This window comes from Schistocerca piceifrons, chromosome 2 (assembly GCF_021461385.2).
Source record: "Schistocerca piceifrons isolate TAMUIC-IGC-003096 chromosome 2, iqSchPice1.1, whole genome shotgun sequence".
In the NCBI taxonomy this organism is placed as follows: domain Eukaryota; kingdom Metazoa; phylum Arthropoda; class Insecta; order Orthoptera; family Acrididae; genus Schistocerca; species Schistocerca piceifrons.
In genome coordinates, this window is record NC_060139.1 from 1,053,037,180 (window position 1) to 1,053,055,652 (window position 18,473).

General features: G+C 44.9%; 1 protein-coding gene across 1 annotated transcript in view; it reads left to right on the plus strand.

The window, feature by feature from the left end:
• The window catches only part of LOC124776113 (homeobox protein aristaless-like), a 372,638-nt gene that overhangs the window by 82,793 nt on the left and 271,372 nt on the right, over positions 1–18,473 (plus strand). The gene's annotated exons all lie outside the window — the stretch shown is intronic.

Genomic DNA, 18,473 nt, shown 5'->3' on the forward strand with positions numbered 1-18,473 from the left:
TCCTTAGGTTTGTTAGGTTTAAGTAGTTCTAAGTTCTAGGGCACTGATGACCTCAGATGTTAAGCCATAGTTCTCAGAGCCATTTGAACCATTTTAGTATTCGGAAAAAGCAGGTTTCAAATCCCAGTCTGGCTGTAATAATTCAGGACTTTTGTGATTTTTGTAAATTGCTCCAGATGATTCCTCCAACTGGACCACGTCACTTAACCCGTCCAGTCTCGCAACATTATCTTCTACATAAGAATTCCTCAAACCAACTTGCACTGTCTGCTGGAGGCTACTTCTAACGGCACTCTCCGTTCTCCCTTTGGTAATCCATTTGTGAAAGGTGCTTGAGAAGAATGGTTGTCAATAAACCTTTGTATTGAGTCTAACATGTCGAATTTTCACTCTGTGGTCATTTCAAGAGACGTACGTGGGAAGAAGTTGAGGGTTTGCCTACTCTGCCCGGAAAGTACTGTCTCGGAAATTCGGTGGTAACCTCTCCGTGATGGACAATGCTTCCCTTGTAGAGACTGCCACTGGAGTCTGGTGAGCATTTCCGTAAGGCTGTCGCGCCGAATAAACAATCCCGTAATCAAACGCGTTGCGTATCTATATACTCCCTTTGTCAGACAAGTTCCAGGACCGGATTTTTTTGTAAAAATAGAAAATAACATTTGCCGAGTAATGATCCTAGCTCCTATCGAAGCAGTCCTCTTGGCTATATATACACAGCTGCCAACATTCATGGTGGTATTGGAAGCAAACAGGGAAATTTTAAACTGCGACGCTTGTAAACTCATTTGTCACAGCGCTTTGGATCCCTGCTATATCTTGATGAAGATTTCCTTTCAGTCGCCTTTTCACTAATGGAAACAAGAATAAATCGCAAGGTCGGGCCAATACAGCGGACGTGGGTTGGCAATCACAGAGTGTCTGATCAGATGCTCGGTAACAGACAAAGCAGTATGCGGTCTTGAATTGTCATGCAACAAGAACCAGTCTTGAGAATGCCAGAAATCATGGTGGCGACGTTTAATTGCTCGTCACAAACATTTCAAGGCTTCGATGTAAAGAGTTTCGCTCATTGTTCGACCTGGACGAACATACTCATGATGATCTAGTACTTTAGTATCAAAGAATGCTATCAACATTGTCTTTGTTCTCGAAGGTTGTCGGTTGACATTATTCGAGGCTGACGATCCAGAACCCTGCCATTAGGCACTTCGACGCTTCGTGTGGGGGTCATATTGGCAGCACCAACTTCCATTCCCACCAATAATATTTGACAGAAATTTGGGATCGCGTCTGGCTCTATTCAGTGGTCCAACAGAAATTCTTCGCCTTTCCTCTTTCTATTCGTCTTTTACTGTGTGAGGGACGATTCATTAAGTTTCAGTTCCCTAATGTTCACTCTTTATTCAGAATCGGCGTTCCATTGGTCACCCACCGTAACTAATGTTTCAAGAGTCCAGTGAGTTGTTAAACACAACCCTGCTACCTAGCGAGTTTGTGCGGCAACATGGACAAGGTCATTTCAAGGATGAATACATACCAGGTAACGGAAAAAAATTGTTCCTTTTTGGTGCTGCAAAATCAGAAATAGAAAAATTGTCCTCAAAATTTTCTGACATAGGGAGTACATACTGTGCATAGCGAAGGATATCATGTATCACTGCTTGCTGTTCCCTTTCTTGTTCTAGTCGCAAACGGAGCTAGAGAAAAATGATTGTACTGGGTTCAGTACGAAACTTGATTTCACTTACGTCTTCTTCGTTGTCCTTACACGGGGTGTGTATTGACGGGAGCAGGGTCGTTATGCAATGTGTCACAAACGCCGGTTCTCTAAACTCTCTCAACAACGTTTCCAGAAAAGAATGTCTTCTTCCCTCCAAGGATTCCGATTTGAGCTTGCGGAGCATTCCAGTACTTGGGTATTGGTGGAACCCAACGGTAAAAAAATCTAGCTGAACGCTTCTGAATTTTCTCGGACGCCTTCCTTCAGTCCGATCTGGTGTGGATCGCAGATACACGAGAGCAGTGCTCAGGGATCGGTCGCACAAGTGTTCAGCACCCGCTCACCTGGGAGGATGGTAGTATTTATTTGTCTAGAGTCCAAAGCCGGTCTCAAGCTGTCCAGTCTTTTTGGGAAAACCAAGAGGGAGCTGTTGCAAGAACTAACGGGTCATGGAGTAACTCCTTGCCGTAACATTTCCAGGATCTCTTTATGTATTCTCAATTTTTAAGGTAGAGGGATGGCGTATTAAAAAAGTCTTCCTATTTTCGTGGACCCTAAAATCAGATTACAATTTTTTTATCACCCTAATGATGCCTGAGTAAACCCTCCCACGTTTCTGCAGAACTTCTTTTCGGTCTGCTTACGAGGTGTCTTCAACACCACATGCACTCCGTTTACCCTATTGGTGAAAGCCTCATTTTTTTATGCTCAGGCAGAAAAACACTATGGCTCCTTCCATCACCATGGAATTTATCAAGCTGAGGTCGCAGTTTACCTTCATCATAAATCCTAAGACAGCTCGACTCTGTTTCACTCCTCACCGTGCGTTCTTCTCATCTGACTATCTCAACTGTACCCCTAACAATAATTGACACGTCTCCTCCGTCCAGACCAAGCGGGGTAGCGCCGCGGTTGGCACACTGGACTCGCACTCTGGAGGACGACGGCTCAAACCTGCGTCCGGCCATACAGATTTAGGTTTCCTGTGGTTTCTCTAAATCGCTTAAGGCAAATGCTGGGATGGTTCCTTGGAAAGGGCACGGCCGCTTTCCTTCTCCATCCTTCCCGAATGCGAGCTTGTGCTCTCTCCCTAATGACTTCGTTGTCAGCGGGATGTTAAAAGCTAATCTCTTCCTCCACCCAAGTCTATCACTACTTGGTGGGAATTCATAACGTGTATTCCCAATAGCAGAACATTCATATGAATAACAGTCACCACTTTACATGCTGTTTGTAGACTTTGAAAAGGCATTTGACAGTATAACTAGAACAAAAATTTGGAGTTCACTGCGAACGTTTGGAATCCCCAAGAAAATAATAGCTCTCGTCAAGTGCATGTATGAAAACTACACATGCCAGATTCAACATCAGGGTCTGCTTTCAGATCCAATACCAGTGAAAACAGGAGCTAAGCAAGGATGAATGCTCTCACCGATACTTTTTAACATAGTACTTAATCTTGTAATGGCACAAGCAATAGATAAAGTGAGAGGAATAAAATGGAGCAATGGGACACATCTAGAAGACCTTGCAGATGATTTTTACCTTCTATCCCACAGCCTCAACGACGTGAAAGAGAAGCTAGAAGATCTGAAATCTGTGGCGAAGGAAGTTGGCTTGAAACTAAAAAACTAAAGACATGCTGGCAAATGATAACAGAACTGCAGAACGTAAGATTGGGAGCCAGATAATTGAGAAGGTGGATAAGTTTTGCTACCTTGGAAGCATGATTACACCAGATGGCGGTGAAACAGAGGACATTACCAGCTGCATCAACAAAGCAAAATGAGTTTTTTACAACTCTACGCTCTATCTGGAGATCGAAGGAAATATCACTGAGGACCAAATTGCGGATATTTGAAAGTAATGTAAAATCTGTGCTCCTTTATGGATGTGAAACATGGAAAATGACGAAACAGTTAATCCACAAGCTGCAGACATTCAACGACAGATGCCTGAGGAACATCCTGGGGATACGGTGGCCAAATGTCATCTCTAACAAAACTCATCGGGAAAGAACAAAACCAGAAGCCAAATGAGCTGCAAAGCAGGACCAAGATGCGGAGATGCTTAGGACATACTCTTAGAATACCAAATGAACATACTGCGAGAGAAGCAATTGACGGGATCCCGCAAGGACGACGGAGACAAGGCGGGCCCAAAATGACATGAAGACGGTCAGTTGAAGCAGAAGGCCATGAGCAAGGAACAGGATGGGAAGAAATGAACATACTAACAGAAGACAGAACAAGATGGCGATCCTTTGTTGGAGCCCTATGCTCCATATAAGAAGTTAAAGGAATTAATAATAATAAAATAAATAATAATTCCAAAAATTACATCGATATTTAATATCGGCACGATTGAAAACCTTGCCCCCATTTCTAATCCCCGACAATGAAATACTGACTGAGGCTCCCTTTTTATCTCTACCACTTCCCTAGAATTCTCCCAGTAAACCTAAGTCGACCATACGCTTTCCCTATAACATGTTGGTACTACGTCGTTAATGACCTCAGCGCCGGCAGGATGTGAAGAAAACTCCAATCTCCTTCCTTCCCGGGCCCTTGCAACGGGAAAGTAACGTGATTAGTGGAGGGTTCGGGAGGTTTGATAACCTCTCCCACACAATTCATGTCAGTACTCGGACGAGAGCGCGTGCTGCGAGTACGCCGCCCGGCGCTCCGCCCACGCAACGCGTGCACGCACTGCGCCCCCCCCCCCCCTCCATCCGGTCGCTAATTGCGATCGCCCGGCAGTGCGATGCGTATCGCTCGGCGCCGCCGGCGATTTCCCGCCGTGGAAATTGGCGCGGCCCGCCGGAGCCCGGCTGGGAGGCTGCTCGCCGGCTCTGACCGGCGGCCGTTGTCCCCGCGGAGCGCGACAACGCCCCGGCGGAGGGCCTAATGCGGTTTGCAGAGGAAGGGCGTCACCGCGGCCCGCGTAATTGGCGGACGTCAGCCCTCGCGCGAGTTCGCGAAACCAGCACTTGTTTCATTTGTTCCATTTCCGTTTCCGGCTCTTCACCTTTCAACAATGGGTCGAGTAAATTCCCTCTAAATTACTTTTCGATTGCGACTGCGCTATTCCAGTCTGTCTACTAAAGCGTCCCCGTTGCGCTCGTTAAGCGTTTTGTTTTCCCTGTGGACACGAGTACGTAGCGTTTCGTTCAGTATTTAGTTTATACAGAGTCGAAGCTACACCATCAGTTCTCGACGCACCAACATCTACAGTTGTGCTCTTGATTCACATCAGGTGATCTTGTAGGCCATGCATCTGGAAAATCTATTGAGATAACACGTTCGAGGAATGTTGCATTAAGCAGAACTTTCACTGGGTGACAGACAAGAGGTGTGGTTTACACACAGTTGCGCTCTTCCAAAGCGGGAATGACATGCTGTGAAACGAACACCTGACAGGCCCTTCAAAGAAGAACGGACCGAGAATGAAGGCGCTTGTCAATCCTTACCAGACAGACACATATGGCGGGTGCAGTGGCTCTTCGTACACAACAAGTGGTTTAACAGTACCCCAAATTCAGCAGTTCTGCGTATTGACTATAGTAGTATAAAATGTGCCTCGTCACTCCATAGAATATTCCCGACCGTATCTCATAAACCTCGCTCGGTGCCGGAAAGCAAAGAACATACTCAGACCGCTGCTATGGACATGGCGTTTCAGTTGCTGCACCATCTTGATCTTCTACAGGTATCAGTGTAACATAGACTGCAAAACTTTCCGCGCTGTTGCCCATGGCTTAAGTAAACTACTGGCCATTAAAATTGCTACACCACGAAGAGGACGTGCTACAGACGCGAAATTTAACCGACAGGAAGAAGATGCTGTGATATGAAAATGATTAACTTTTCAGAGCATTCACACAAGGTTGGCGCCGGTGGCGACACCTACAACGTGCAGACATGAAGAAAGTTTCCAACCGATTTCTCATACACAAACAGCAATTGACCGGCGTTGCATGGTGAAATGTTGTTGTGATACATCGTGTAAGGAGGAGAAATGCGTACCATCACGTTTCCGACTTTGATAAAGGTCGGATTGTAGCCTATCGCGATTGCGGTTTATCGTATCGCGACATTGCTGCTCGCGTGGGTCTAGATCCAATGACTGTTAGCAGAATATAAAATCGGTGGTTTCAGGAGGGCAATACGGAAAGCCGTTCTGGATCCCAACCGCCTCGTATCACTAGCAGTCGAGATGACAGGCATCTTACCCGGATGGCTGTAACGGATCGTGCGGCCACGTCTCGATCCCTGAGTCATCAGATGGGGACGTTTGCAAGACAATAACCATCTGCACGAACAGTTCGACGACGTTTGCAGCAGCATGGACTATCAGCTCGGAGACCATGGCTGCGGTTACCCTTGACGCTGCATTATAAACAGGGGCGCCTGCGATTGTATACTCAACGACGAACCTGGGTGCACGAATGGCAAAACGTCATTTTTTCGGATGAATCCAGATTCTGTTTACAGCATCATGATGGTCGCATCCGCGTTTGGCGACATCGCGGTGAACGCACATTGGAAGCGTGTATTCGTCATCGCCATACTGGCGTATCACCCGGCGTAATGGTATGGTGTGCCATTGGTTACACGTCTCGGTCACCTCTTGTTCGCATTGACTGCACTTTGAACAGTGGACGTTACATTTCAGATGTGTTACGACCCGTGGCTCTACCCTTCATTCGATCAATCCGAAAGCCTACATTTCAGCAGGATAATGCACGACCGCATGTTGCAGGTCCTGTACGGCCCTTTCTGGCTACAGAAAATGTTCGACTCTGCCCTCGCCAGCACATTCCCCAGATCTCTCATCAATTGAAAACGTCTGGTCAATGGTGGCCGAGCAACTGGTTCGTCACAATACGCCAGTCACTACTCTTGATGGACTGTGGTATTGTGTGGAAGCTGCATGGGCAGCTGTACTTGTACACGCCATCCAAGTTCTGTTTGACTCAATGCCCAGGCGTATCAAGGCCGTTATTACGGCCAGAGGTGGTTGTTCTGGGTACTGATTGCTCAGGATCTATGCACCCAAACTGCGTGAAAATGTAATCACATGTCAGTTCTAGTATAATATATTTGTTCAATGAATACCCGTTTATCATCTGCGTTTCTTCTTGGTGTAGCAATTTTAATGTAATTTTCACGACACTGCACGGGCACCACCACTACTCGTGGTATATGCTGCACGGGCAGTTACAGCAACAGCAACCTCCTAAATAAGTTCCACCGGAATGGGACGTCTCTTCCAGGTGCCACACCAAGCTCAGCTCGTTATTGTTTTCTTAAATCATTTCATGACATCGGGCCTCTCCTCAGACTTTTCAGTCGGCGGTACTCTCTCAGTGCAGCACTGTAATTGCTGCCGTTCACATAAAACAGTTTCATTAATAGCATACGGTCTCTCTTCTCGATTGACATACTTTGCACTCACGTTACGGCTTGTCAAATGACAGCTTGGGTGTCATGCCGTCGTACAAACAGTGTTCAGCGCTAGATTTGCACCAGATGGCCAAAAGTGGAACTAATTTTATTCCGGCGTAAATCGGTTCCACATTAATGCCTTAGCATATCTACCAAGTTTCGCCGTCATACGACAGCTACAGCGCACACTGGACCCCCGCGAGAAACTGGACTTCAATTACAAACGCCCTGTATTAGATCTCCTGCATAAGAAAGGTGACACCGGGGCAGGAACGCACTCCTGTTGTTATCGCTGAGTGATCCCATCAAGTTGCTCCAAAGGAACAGCCCTCTAAATTGACTGTCGCCTGCCCACTTGCGCAATTCGAGCGTTCTCTTTGCGATCACTTTGCCAAACCGCTTGACAATAGCTAAAGAAAAAAAAAAACAACTGACACTTGCTAACGGCCAACTGCCAATTGCCACGGAACAACCGACAATAGGTAGAGAATATCAAACCAATGATGCTAAAAGGAATGTAGAGGGTGTGCCGCGTTAGCTGCAGCGAATGCTCCGTAAACAGTGGACAGTTCATGGAGTACGACGAAGGTTGTTACGGAACCGATTAGTGCAACATTCCGTGTAGAACGGTAACATAACAGCAAGGCATTGTTTGAGTGCTTACGATAGTGGACAAGCAGGTGAATTTGTCGAAGCCGATCAAATTTTCGCTACTGTGGCCAAACAGCAATGGGTGTGGCCAAAAGTGTCATCTCGCCATCAAAACAGGCCACTGGAAACTCTACGTGCATGTTTGACTGTGGTCGTAGTCGGACCACCACACTGCAAGTGGAGTAATACGTAGCCGTATTGGAGGAAAGGAGCAGAAACCTCACCCCTCGACAGATCGCTGAAGTCGTTACAGCCGCTACCGGTACATGTGTCTCTGCCAGAATCATTTCAAAGAGATTAAATCAGGCCGGTTTGTATGCTAGGAAGCCTGCTAAATGCATCCCACTTAAATCTCATCGTCATCGATAAACAGTTTGTCGTTAGTGTAAGGACCATGTTTTGGGTCAGCAACAGTGGTCCAGAGTGATGTTCTCCGGCGAATCCCGTTTCACTGTGGCAAGTGATTGTGACCCGCAGTTGGTAGAGAAAGAGGGAGGGGAACACGTTATACACCACAGAATATCCATTAACGTCATTGGGGGATGGCCCAGCCGCTGCGGTATGGACAGAGATTATGCAGAATAGCCAAACACCACTGCATATCTCGCTGGAGAGGTCGTTACCGCACAGTGGTACTGCAGGGAGATTATTCTTGATCATGGGGTGAGGCAGGCCACAACTTGCTGTTTATGAACAACACCGCCCACCCACACAGGACCGCTGAGATGTCGCACACACTGCAATGTGAAAATACTGAACGTATGGAATGGCCTGCGTACTCCCCGAACCTAAATCCTATAGAGCATAACCGGGATGCTCTTGGCAGACCTGTATCTCCACGAACACCCCTTCCCCGAGCCGTACCAGAACTGAAAACTATCATGAAAGAGGAGTGGGACAATGTTCCCCAAAAGACTCCTCAGTAGTTTGGTAACCAGCGAGAATAGCAAAATGGGGCACTTTCCTTACGGAGAGTCCGATACCGACGGTTCTGTTGGGAATCTGACCTGTGTCAAACATGAACGTTAATTATGGCTGTGCCGGCCGGAGTGGTCGTGCGGTTCTAGGCACTACAATCTGGAACCGAGGTCGCAGGTCGCAGGTTCGAATCCTGCTTCGGACATTGATGTGTGTGATGTCCCTAGGTTAGTTAGGTTTAATTAGTTCTATGTTCTAGGCGACTGATGACCTCAGAAGTTAAGTCGCATAGTGCTCAGAGCCATTTGAACCAATTATGGTTGTTATCCTGCTGTCCCCTGCGGGTAAATTTCTGCCATACCTTGCTATTAATATACAACTCCACCTCTATTTTTCCCCGAAGCGATAAATGAAAAAGCAAAAAAATTTAATCTGACAGGGTTGCCAAATCTGCTGGGTATGCCAGTTGTGCAAAGAAGAGTATAAAGGAGTAGGAGGAAAACATAGTTTCGAATACTTCACAAGGCGTCACTACTTCAGAAATACACAAGAGATACAGAGAGAGAATAATAATTTATTGTTAGGTAATATAAGAATAACTTATTGTTAGCTAATATTCCCGCACACTTTATTGGCAGACTGATACATACGAGTTGCGAAAATAAAGTAATGAGACTGATTTTCTTTGCAAGATATGGCAATCCTGCACGCTTGCGTAGGCACAATGTCTTTGACCTTGGTTTATAAGCTGCTTCTAGTCCAAGTGGCACCTCGATTCAACTGCTCAGTTGTGAGCTGTGATGTAATAAGTTAACACTTGTTTGTGTCTCTCGTCACGGAAATGGAACTGCATAATATTGTGCATCGTTATGCCATTTCTTTTTGCGTTAAATTGGGTGCATAATATTGTGCATCGTTATGCCATTTCTTTTTGCGTTAAATTGGGTGAAAAAGTGACGACAACTTACGGTAAGCTTCAGAAGGCTTTTGGAAAGGAGGTTATGTCATGAGTTCAAGTTTTTCGTTGACGTAAAATGTTTAGTGTAGGCAGAACAAATGTTGAAGACCATAGTGGACGACCATTCATGCTTGCGTGCTTCTTTGATCCCAAGGGAACTGTTCATAAACAGTGGGTACCTCCTGGACAAGCAGTTAGCCAATATTACTACAAAGAAATTTTAGAAAGACTTCGTAAAAGAGTTCTTTGTGTCCGTGCCAACATTGCTGATAATTGGATTCTGCATCACGATGATGTGCCATCCCATACTGCTCTGTCAGTACAGCAATTTTTAACCGCAAAACAAATTTCAGTACTACCACAGCCACCTTATTCACCAGATATCGCTCCGTGTAACTTTTTTTCTATTTCCAAGAGTCAAAACGGCGGTCAAGGGACACCATTTTCGAACAACACAAGACGTCGAAAAAGCTGTGACGAGGGTCTTGGAGGATATTACAGAAGATGAGTTGCAGAAATGTTACCATCAGTGGCAGAAACGTTGGAAAAAGTGTGTGCAATCAGAAGGGAGCTACTTTCAAGGAGACAACACTAAACGTGACTAAAACGGTAAGCAAAATTATTTTTCGCATCAGTCTCATTACTTTATTGTCGCACCTCGTAATTTCCTCACAAAACACGGTGGTTTTTTTTTTTTTTTTTTTCACACTGTCAGCATCGCGCGTTGTAGAGGATAGTTCTTGTACCATCAACTGAGCCCTCCAACCCAAATCCACTCGCGAATAGCGCGTGGGAAGAATAATTGTCCGTGAGTCTCTACATTGCTTCTAATTCCTGGAATTGTCTCCTTATGGTCATTACACGAGACGTACTTGTGGAAGTAACATATTATCCGACCCTTCCCGAAACGCGCTCTTTCGAAATTTCAGCAGTAAATCTCCCCGTTATGCAGAAACTGTTCTTTCAGTCTCGCGGACTGTGTCACTGGACATGCGGCCACAGACACACAAGCGCCAGAGACGTTTATTGGCGGCAACGAAGTACAATGTGCATGAATTATATCTGTAGCTGCACAGTCGATCCCCTCTGGAATATCGGCGCACCACTGTGAGCTGTGCCGTCGCGACGTCTGTGTAAGTTTATTACCGAAAGCGCCGAATTTAATGGAAATTGATGCCTTCCATTTTTGGATGTTTTGTTTCGACGCAAAGTTGATAACACCTTGGGACATGCAATATTTCGGAAACTAACGGATACAGGTTTATATTTCCCTGCACATACGCTGATCAGCCAGAACATTATGGCCACTGCCCAGCGCGACATTGGATGCCGCCTAATAGCGTTGAGGGACGTAACAAAAGTGCGTAAGCGGAGTGGGCTGAAAATTGAGAAATCCATTGAGAAAAGCGACTTTGACAACGGGAAGATTTTTACTACGCAGAGCCTGTGAATGTGTACCTCGAAAACGGTGAAGTTGGTCGAATGTTCATGTGCTACGTTTATGAGCATCTACGGAAAGAGGTGGATGGACAGTGAAACTACCACTAGGCACTAAATGGGTGGTCGTCTACGACTCTTCAGAGAACTTGGGGTTCGGAGGCTTGTCTGCTCTGTAAAGTAGGATAAATGGTGAGCTGTGGCGTCTCTGCTGAAAGAGCACAGTGCTGGTGCAGGCACAAGTGTTTCGGAGCAGACCTTTCATCGTACATTGTTGAACATGGTGCTCCGCAGCAGACCACCCCTACGTGATCACATGCTGAGACAACGACATCGTCAACTGCGATTGCAGTAGGCCATCGGGATTCGACCGTCAATCAATGGAAACGTGTCGGCTCTGCGGGTGAATCACACTTTTGCCACACTAGGTCTATGGTCGTCTCCACAAATGCCGTCATCGAGGTGAACGGCGGCTCCAAACGCACAGCGCGCCACGGACTGAAGCTGTTGTGAGCAGTATTATGCTATGGGAGACACTCTCCTGCGCTTGCACAGAACCTGTGATAGTAACCGAAGACACGCTGACAGCTTCGAACAAACTGCATCCCTTCATGCTTGATGTCTTTTCCGACGGCGAAGTCATCTTTCAGCAGTGTAAGTGTCCGTGTCTCGAAGCCAGTTGTTTGAGGAGCATTGTAGTGAACACACACTGATGTCTCGGCGATCATATTCGCCTGATGTCAATCCTATGGGACGCATCTGGGACGCTAACGGCCGCCATCACCACGCACGCAAATCAGCGGTCCGTTATTTACGCGAATTACATGACCTGTGCGTAGACATATAATGCCACATACCTCCACAAACCTAACAACAAACTGTCGAATTCCTGATACGCAGAATCAGTTATGTATGTCCTGCCAAAGACGGTCAAGCAGGCTATTAAGCAGGTGGACGTAACGTTTTGGCTCATCATCGCAGACAATGAGTTTCTCAGAACTATGGTCCACAGGGCACACATCATTGCTGACGAGAGCAGTCAGCAGGAAGGAAAGTTTTGAAGCCTACGGGTATTCTCCACAGAATACACGTAAGGCGCTACGGATGAAACCAAAGGAGGGCGTAAGCTGTTGTGACTTGGCAAGACAGCCAAGCCACTAGGAGGTGAAGCCGAAAGGCACGCGTTTAAGTTCACGCAGGCTGGCGCGAGGTCTGGAACAGTTAAAGGATTTGAGTCTAGCAAATAAAGTACGTAGCTGTTGGAATACTTAACTTTAATCCGTAACTGGTGAACATCGGTCTGACGGTACATGCATCACAAGATAAATAGCAATTGATAATGGCGCCTTGCTAGGTCGTAGCAAATGACGTAGCTGAAGGCTATGCTAACTATCGTCTCGGCAAATGAGAGCGTAATTTGTCAGTGAACCATCGCTAGCAAAGTCGGCTGTACAACTGGGGCGAGTGCTAGGAAGTCTCTCTAGACCTGCCGTGTGGTGGCGCTCGGTATGCAATCACTGACAGTGGCGACACGCGGGTCCGACGTATACTACCGGACCGCGGCCGATTTAGAGGCTACCACCTGGCAAGTGTGGTGACTGGTGGTGACATCACATAAGCATTGCAGAAAAAGACACAGAAATATTTAAATGCGTGACTTTCGTGCCTGACAGTGGCGACACGCGGGTCCGACGTATACTACCGGACCGCGGCCGATTTAGAGGCTACCACCTGGCAAGTGTGGTGACTGGTGGTGACATCACATAAGCATTGCAGAAAAAGACACAGAAATATTTAAATGCGTGACTTTCGTGCCATGCCTGGGAAGCTTATCGTAAAAAAATAGGACAAATCCTCAGCAAGTACAAAGTAAAAGTGATTTTTCGTCATCCATCGACGTCAGCAGCACTCTTCAGTTGCATTAAAGATTATTTGATGCTCCGGAAGTCTGTGGTTTGCAAGATCCCCTGCGAATGTGGCCTGTCATAGCTCGGACAGACGATTCGTACAATCCATGAAAGATTTATGGAACACTACAGGTACAGCCGGCTCTTAAAGCCAAATAAATACACTGTTACAGTGATATTGATGTTGATACTGGTCACCCTATGTTCTACGAAAATGTCGAAATTTTAGGGTCTACTTCATCTTTCATGTTTATGAGATTCGGTGCTGAAAGAGGCAATTGAAATTCGCTTGACGACGAATTTATCACAAAAATGGTTCAAATGGCTCTGAGCACTATGGGACTCAACATCTTAGGTCGTAAATCCCCTAGAACTTAGAACTACTTAAACCTAACTAACCTAAGGACATCACACACACCCATGCCCGAGGCAGGATTCGAACCTGCGACCGTAGCAGTCCCGCGGTTCCCGACTGCAGCGCCAGAACCGCACGGTCACCGCGGCCGGCAAATTTATCACAGATAGCGGTTCAGTTTGGGTAAGTCATGGAATCCGGCGCTTTCTGTAATAAACTTACAAAGACAGTGCTGCTGGTAGCGATACATCGACAACCACAGATATAATTCATATACATTGTACATCTTTGCTACCGATCAACGTCTCTGGCGCTGGGCGGCCGGAGCGAGTGTTGTCTCGTCAGTCATTCGGCTCATTCTCAAGATGGCTGAACGATATACCATTCAAATATTAGAAGAAGAAGCTGAATTTATTCGGCTACGCAACCGAAATTTAATGGAACAGTCACTGAGCCACTGAAACATGAAGATGCACATAGAAGCTAAATTTATTCTGCTACGCATCCGAAATTTAATGGAGCCATTAAAACATAAAGATGCACATCGCTGATCTTGTTTTGCTTTGGTTGATCCTGTGTTTATGAGACTCTTTTCCGGTACCCTAACGAGAAAGTATTGAATTTCAACATCGACATTTGCTGAATTATTGGCTGCATTGAAATAAGCTGTTAATACAGAAGCTTTAAATACGTTCGTTTGCAGACTCGCTAACCGTATCTTGCAATTTATGCGAGACATACATTCGAGCATAGGCGTACTGGCGGATTTGTAATCTGGCAGCTTAGCCGGTTGCGCTAACTGCTGCTGAATGTCTGGTGCCCTCGTATACTATTCAGCAGGCTCATATAACCTTGAGACTCGATTTTTCAAAAAGACGTTTGTGAAGAACATCGCAGTGGAGCAGCATTAGGTATGTAATACAATCGTGCGAAAGACGATTAAAACTAACGTTCCATCAGATGCGTTCTTCCTTGTCAGTCATGATGTTTAAAAATGTTGTTTGCTTACAAAACCAGGATTTAAAAACAAATTTGGCAATTTATACAATAACTTTATATTTACCAGTTATCGAGGATTTTCTCGGTTCCATTCACGTATGAAGAGTTGAGGAATTATTGGTTAAATGCCTCTGTTTGCAATGTGGTTAATCTAATCTTGTCAACATGTTGGCAACTGTAGTAATGCCAAGTTTCATCACTTAATGTTCGCTCTAGAACTTAGTATGTAGGCTTCCACGGGATGGTTTGCGTCTGCAGTCAAACCTTCATCATTTAAGTTCTTTCAGCATCTTCATGACGCTTTCCCATGGATCAGACAAACCTGTGCCTATTCGTGCTACCCTTCTTTGCATCATTTTAATATCCCCCGTTTGTCCTCTTTTGTACGGATCCCACACACTTGAGCAATGTCCTAAAGGATGAGTCACACTTGTGTTTTGTAAGCAACCTCCTTTTCCCCAGTATTCTTGCAATACACAGCACTCCGCCATCGACTGAGCCTACATGATCGTTCGATTTCAAATCCCTACAAACTGTTACACCCCGGTATGAATTGTTCTGTTTAAACGGTGACTCACTGACGTTGTAGTCACATGATATTACATTTTTGTAATTTTGAGAAGCGCAAAAATTTACGTTGAAAGCAAGTTTCCATTCTTTACAGCTTTTTGAAATTGAATCAAGATCTGAATGAATGTCTGTGGAGCCTTTTACAAACTGTGCAGCATAGAAAACTTGAACATCTGTGAAATGGTCTGAAGTTCTTATTAAGGCTATTATTAATACTTCGACAGGCAAGTCGCCGAAGTGGTGTGAACTCGAAAGATTTCCACCAGGTGAACGGTCTATCCGACGGGAGGTCCTAGCCACACGGCATTTCATTTATTAATACTTTCTGCAAGCTCATCAATACACAGCATGGACAGAAAGGATTCCAACACACTTCCTTGCCTCACACTTTTACTTACCTTTACATCTGTCGATGATGCTCCATCTAAGGCAGCATACTGCATCCTCCCTACCAAGGTATCATATCTTCAGTCCAGTCAGAGACTTAGTTAGCTTGATACACCATACACCCGTACTTTCGTTGGTAAGCGTAGATGTAGTACTGAGCTAGATGTTTTTTGGAAGTCAAGAAAGCCAGCAGCTACCTGACTAGCTTTTTCCATGGCTTTCAGGGTGTCATGTGAGAAAAGCTCGCGCTCAGTTTCACATGGTCGATATTTTCGGAATCCATACTGACTACCATGGAGGAAGTAATTCTGTTGGTGATACGTCGTTAGATTTGAGTATAGAATGTTGTACCGATACCTGATGATGACATTAAATAAAGTGAGGCTTTCATATATTGAAACAGTTTTGACTACACGCAAAGACTTTAAATAGAGGCGCACGCAAAGAGGGAAGGAACTAAAACTAAGGAACTAAAATTAATTTACAGTAATGTCGATTAGATCGGCATAGAAATTGTATAATAATAAAGAAGCTCTTTGTTCTCTGGAATTAGAATGAAAAGATTTTATTTGTTAATCAGTATGCAAGGACAAAGAATTCACTATTAGGTTTATCTTGTTCTGGAATGCACACAACGGTCAGCCATTGAACATTGTAAGTCTGTAATAATTTAATAATTGTTAAAATATGTTCTAGAGAGAGTTATTACGGTTTCATTTAAGCGGGCAGTCCTTTCCCAAACAGGAAGTAGTAACTTTTATGATTTTCAGTGACCACAGCAGCAGCGCGGAAAGATCGCGCCAATAAAGTTCATTGTTGGCCGCCATTACCGACCGGGACATTTCGTTTAATATTTCCACAGCTTCTCTCAGGCGTTCACGCCTGAGAGTGTATTCTTAATTTATGTTTGATCGGCCTTATATGAATATGTTAGTAACTTTCAGGCATTTGCAATATTTATCGTGATTTGTGGACTATCATAGCAATTATTCAAATGGGCTGCTTAACGGTGATCTATTACCATTTACGTTTTCTTACGAAGAGACAACAATATTTCACCAGGCGACACCCACGAATAATAGTGTTTTCTCGTGTATATGTTTATCAAAGATACCCTGAGATGTTTAACATTTCGGTAGATCACGTAAAAACTTTACTTGTAGCATTTTAAGGAGCCTCACGCGACGCATCCGTAGCAAGGATGTGTGCCGTTACTTAAAACAAAAGTTATTTTAATTGAACAATCATAGCAGATTTCAGTATATTGTCCCTCGTTTGTAAGTGGAACTCTGTCGTTTTCTGTAGTAAATACTTCACCAGAGTACTTTTCAGTATAACTTTTCTCCCTTTAGGATAGATACCATAAAAACCAATACATTTAGGATATCACAACAATCGCATGTCAAGGATATTGGACGGTAGGATTGAGGATCACTTCCTCCACACTTCCTACAGACGGATGCGATCCTCTCCTTTCTTCGAATTACTAACTAAGGAATCTACAATAAAATCAGTTGAAAATGCGGTGTAGAATCGGACAGGGATTCTACCGGGGCCTGGGGATTTGTTCAGTTCTAGCAATTTCAGGTGTTTCTCAACATCACTGACACTCATATTCATGTCATTAATCTTTGCACTGGTGCGAGCATTAAACTGGACCAATATTCCTGGGTTTTGCTTTGTTAAGAGACATTTGCAAACGGAGTCTGCTATCTTCACTTGCAGTTTCTGCCAACGGCCGTGCATCGTTAAATGCACCGATTTTCGGTAGATCGCCGAAGTTAAGTAGCGCCGGTCGTGGCCAGTAGTGGGATGAGTATCCCCCTGGGTATGTCATGTGCTGTTGCCTGCCTTCCCTTCGCGTTTATGGCAAAAGGAAATCGGATGGCGGCGTGAAGTCGCTGATCACCAGTCTTAGCGCCAAAGTCCTGGATGAAATCCGAGACCTCTCCGCTGTGTGTCATCTGGTGAGGACACGTGACACTGTGGTGATGGTGATCCGTCTGTCCGAGCGAGACGTCAATCCCCTTGGTGCGAATTGAGAGGAGTAGGCCATTTGCCGGCACCAGGTTTCATCTTCTGCCTTTACTTAACGTCATCTTTCAAGGCGAATATGACACCACACCACAAGCAAATGCATTAGAGTCTCCTAAATTTGCCTGATAAATTTACACACACAGCTCAAAGCACTTAGTGAAGGGTAGAAAAAAAGCTTTCCATTTACATGGCTGAACTTGCCTTTCCGGGTCTCCCAGTCAACTATGGCAAAGACATTCCTTTTTAGGGTTCAGTACCTCAGTTGGTAAAAGCGGAATCCTTGTAGGCTCATTTTGTTGTCCATCCGTCTGCATGTCTGTGCAACTAAGACCCATTTTCCTCAGGAACAGGTACAGGTATAAATTGAAATTTATGTCACATTCTAAGGTCGGAGGTGCCTTGGTGATGTAAAAACTTAAACACCTAAATGATTGCAGTCAAAAGATAGGTCAATTTTGATACAAACTTACTCATCAAAAACTATAGGATACCTAGGCGATCTAGAGTCATGAAACTTTACTAGAAGTAAGATTTCACAGTGCAAGTAAATAAAAGATCGAGAGGTTATTAACTTTTAATTATGTCAGGTAAAAGAATATGATTATAACCTTGCATACTTACTTTGCATTCCTTATTCGTCAAAATATCAGGAAACACTGCAGTGATTTTGATCTAGTTTAGAGTAATAGGTACAGTGATTCATGAAGAAGGTTCATGCGTGTAAGATGCAAATGTTTGTGTGTTAATTGGCTGAACTACGATGAGGTGAAATTGGTTGCCGCTGTGAATACGATGCCGTTGCCATCTAGTGGTAACAGGCGTAAGGACGGCCGACTACGGCGCCACGCTGGTGCTAACATCGCTGGTCCTTTACGAGCTGCTCATTCCACATACATGCATTTCCTGACGGTCTATGCCTGTGACACAAACAGCATTTGTAATATTTCAGACCAAAGTAACACTGGAAGTTGATACAGGATTGCAGTCTCTTTGTTTGGGAGGAGGTTCCATTACCCCGTAAAATATCCAATGAAGCATTCCATAGAACAGTTCGACATTTGGGTAACAATAATATGCCTATGGCTGG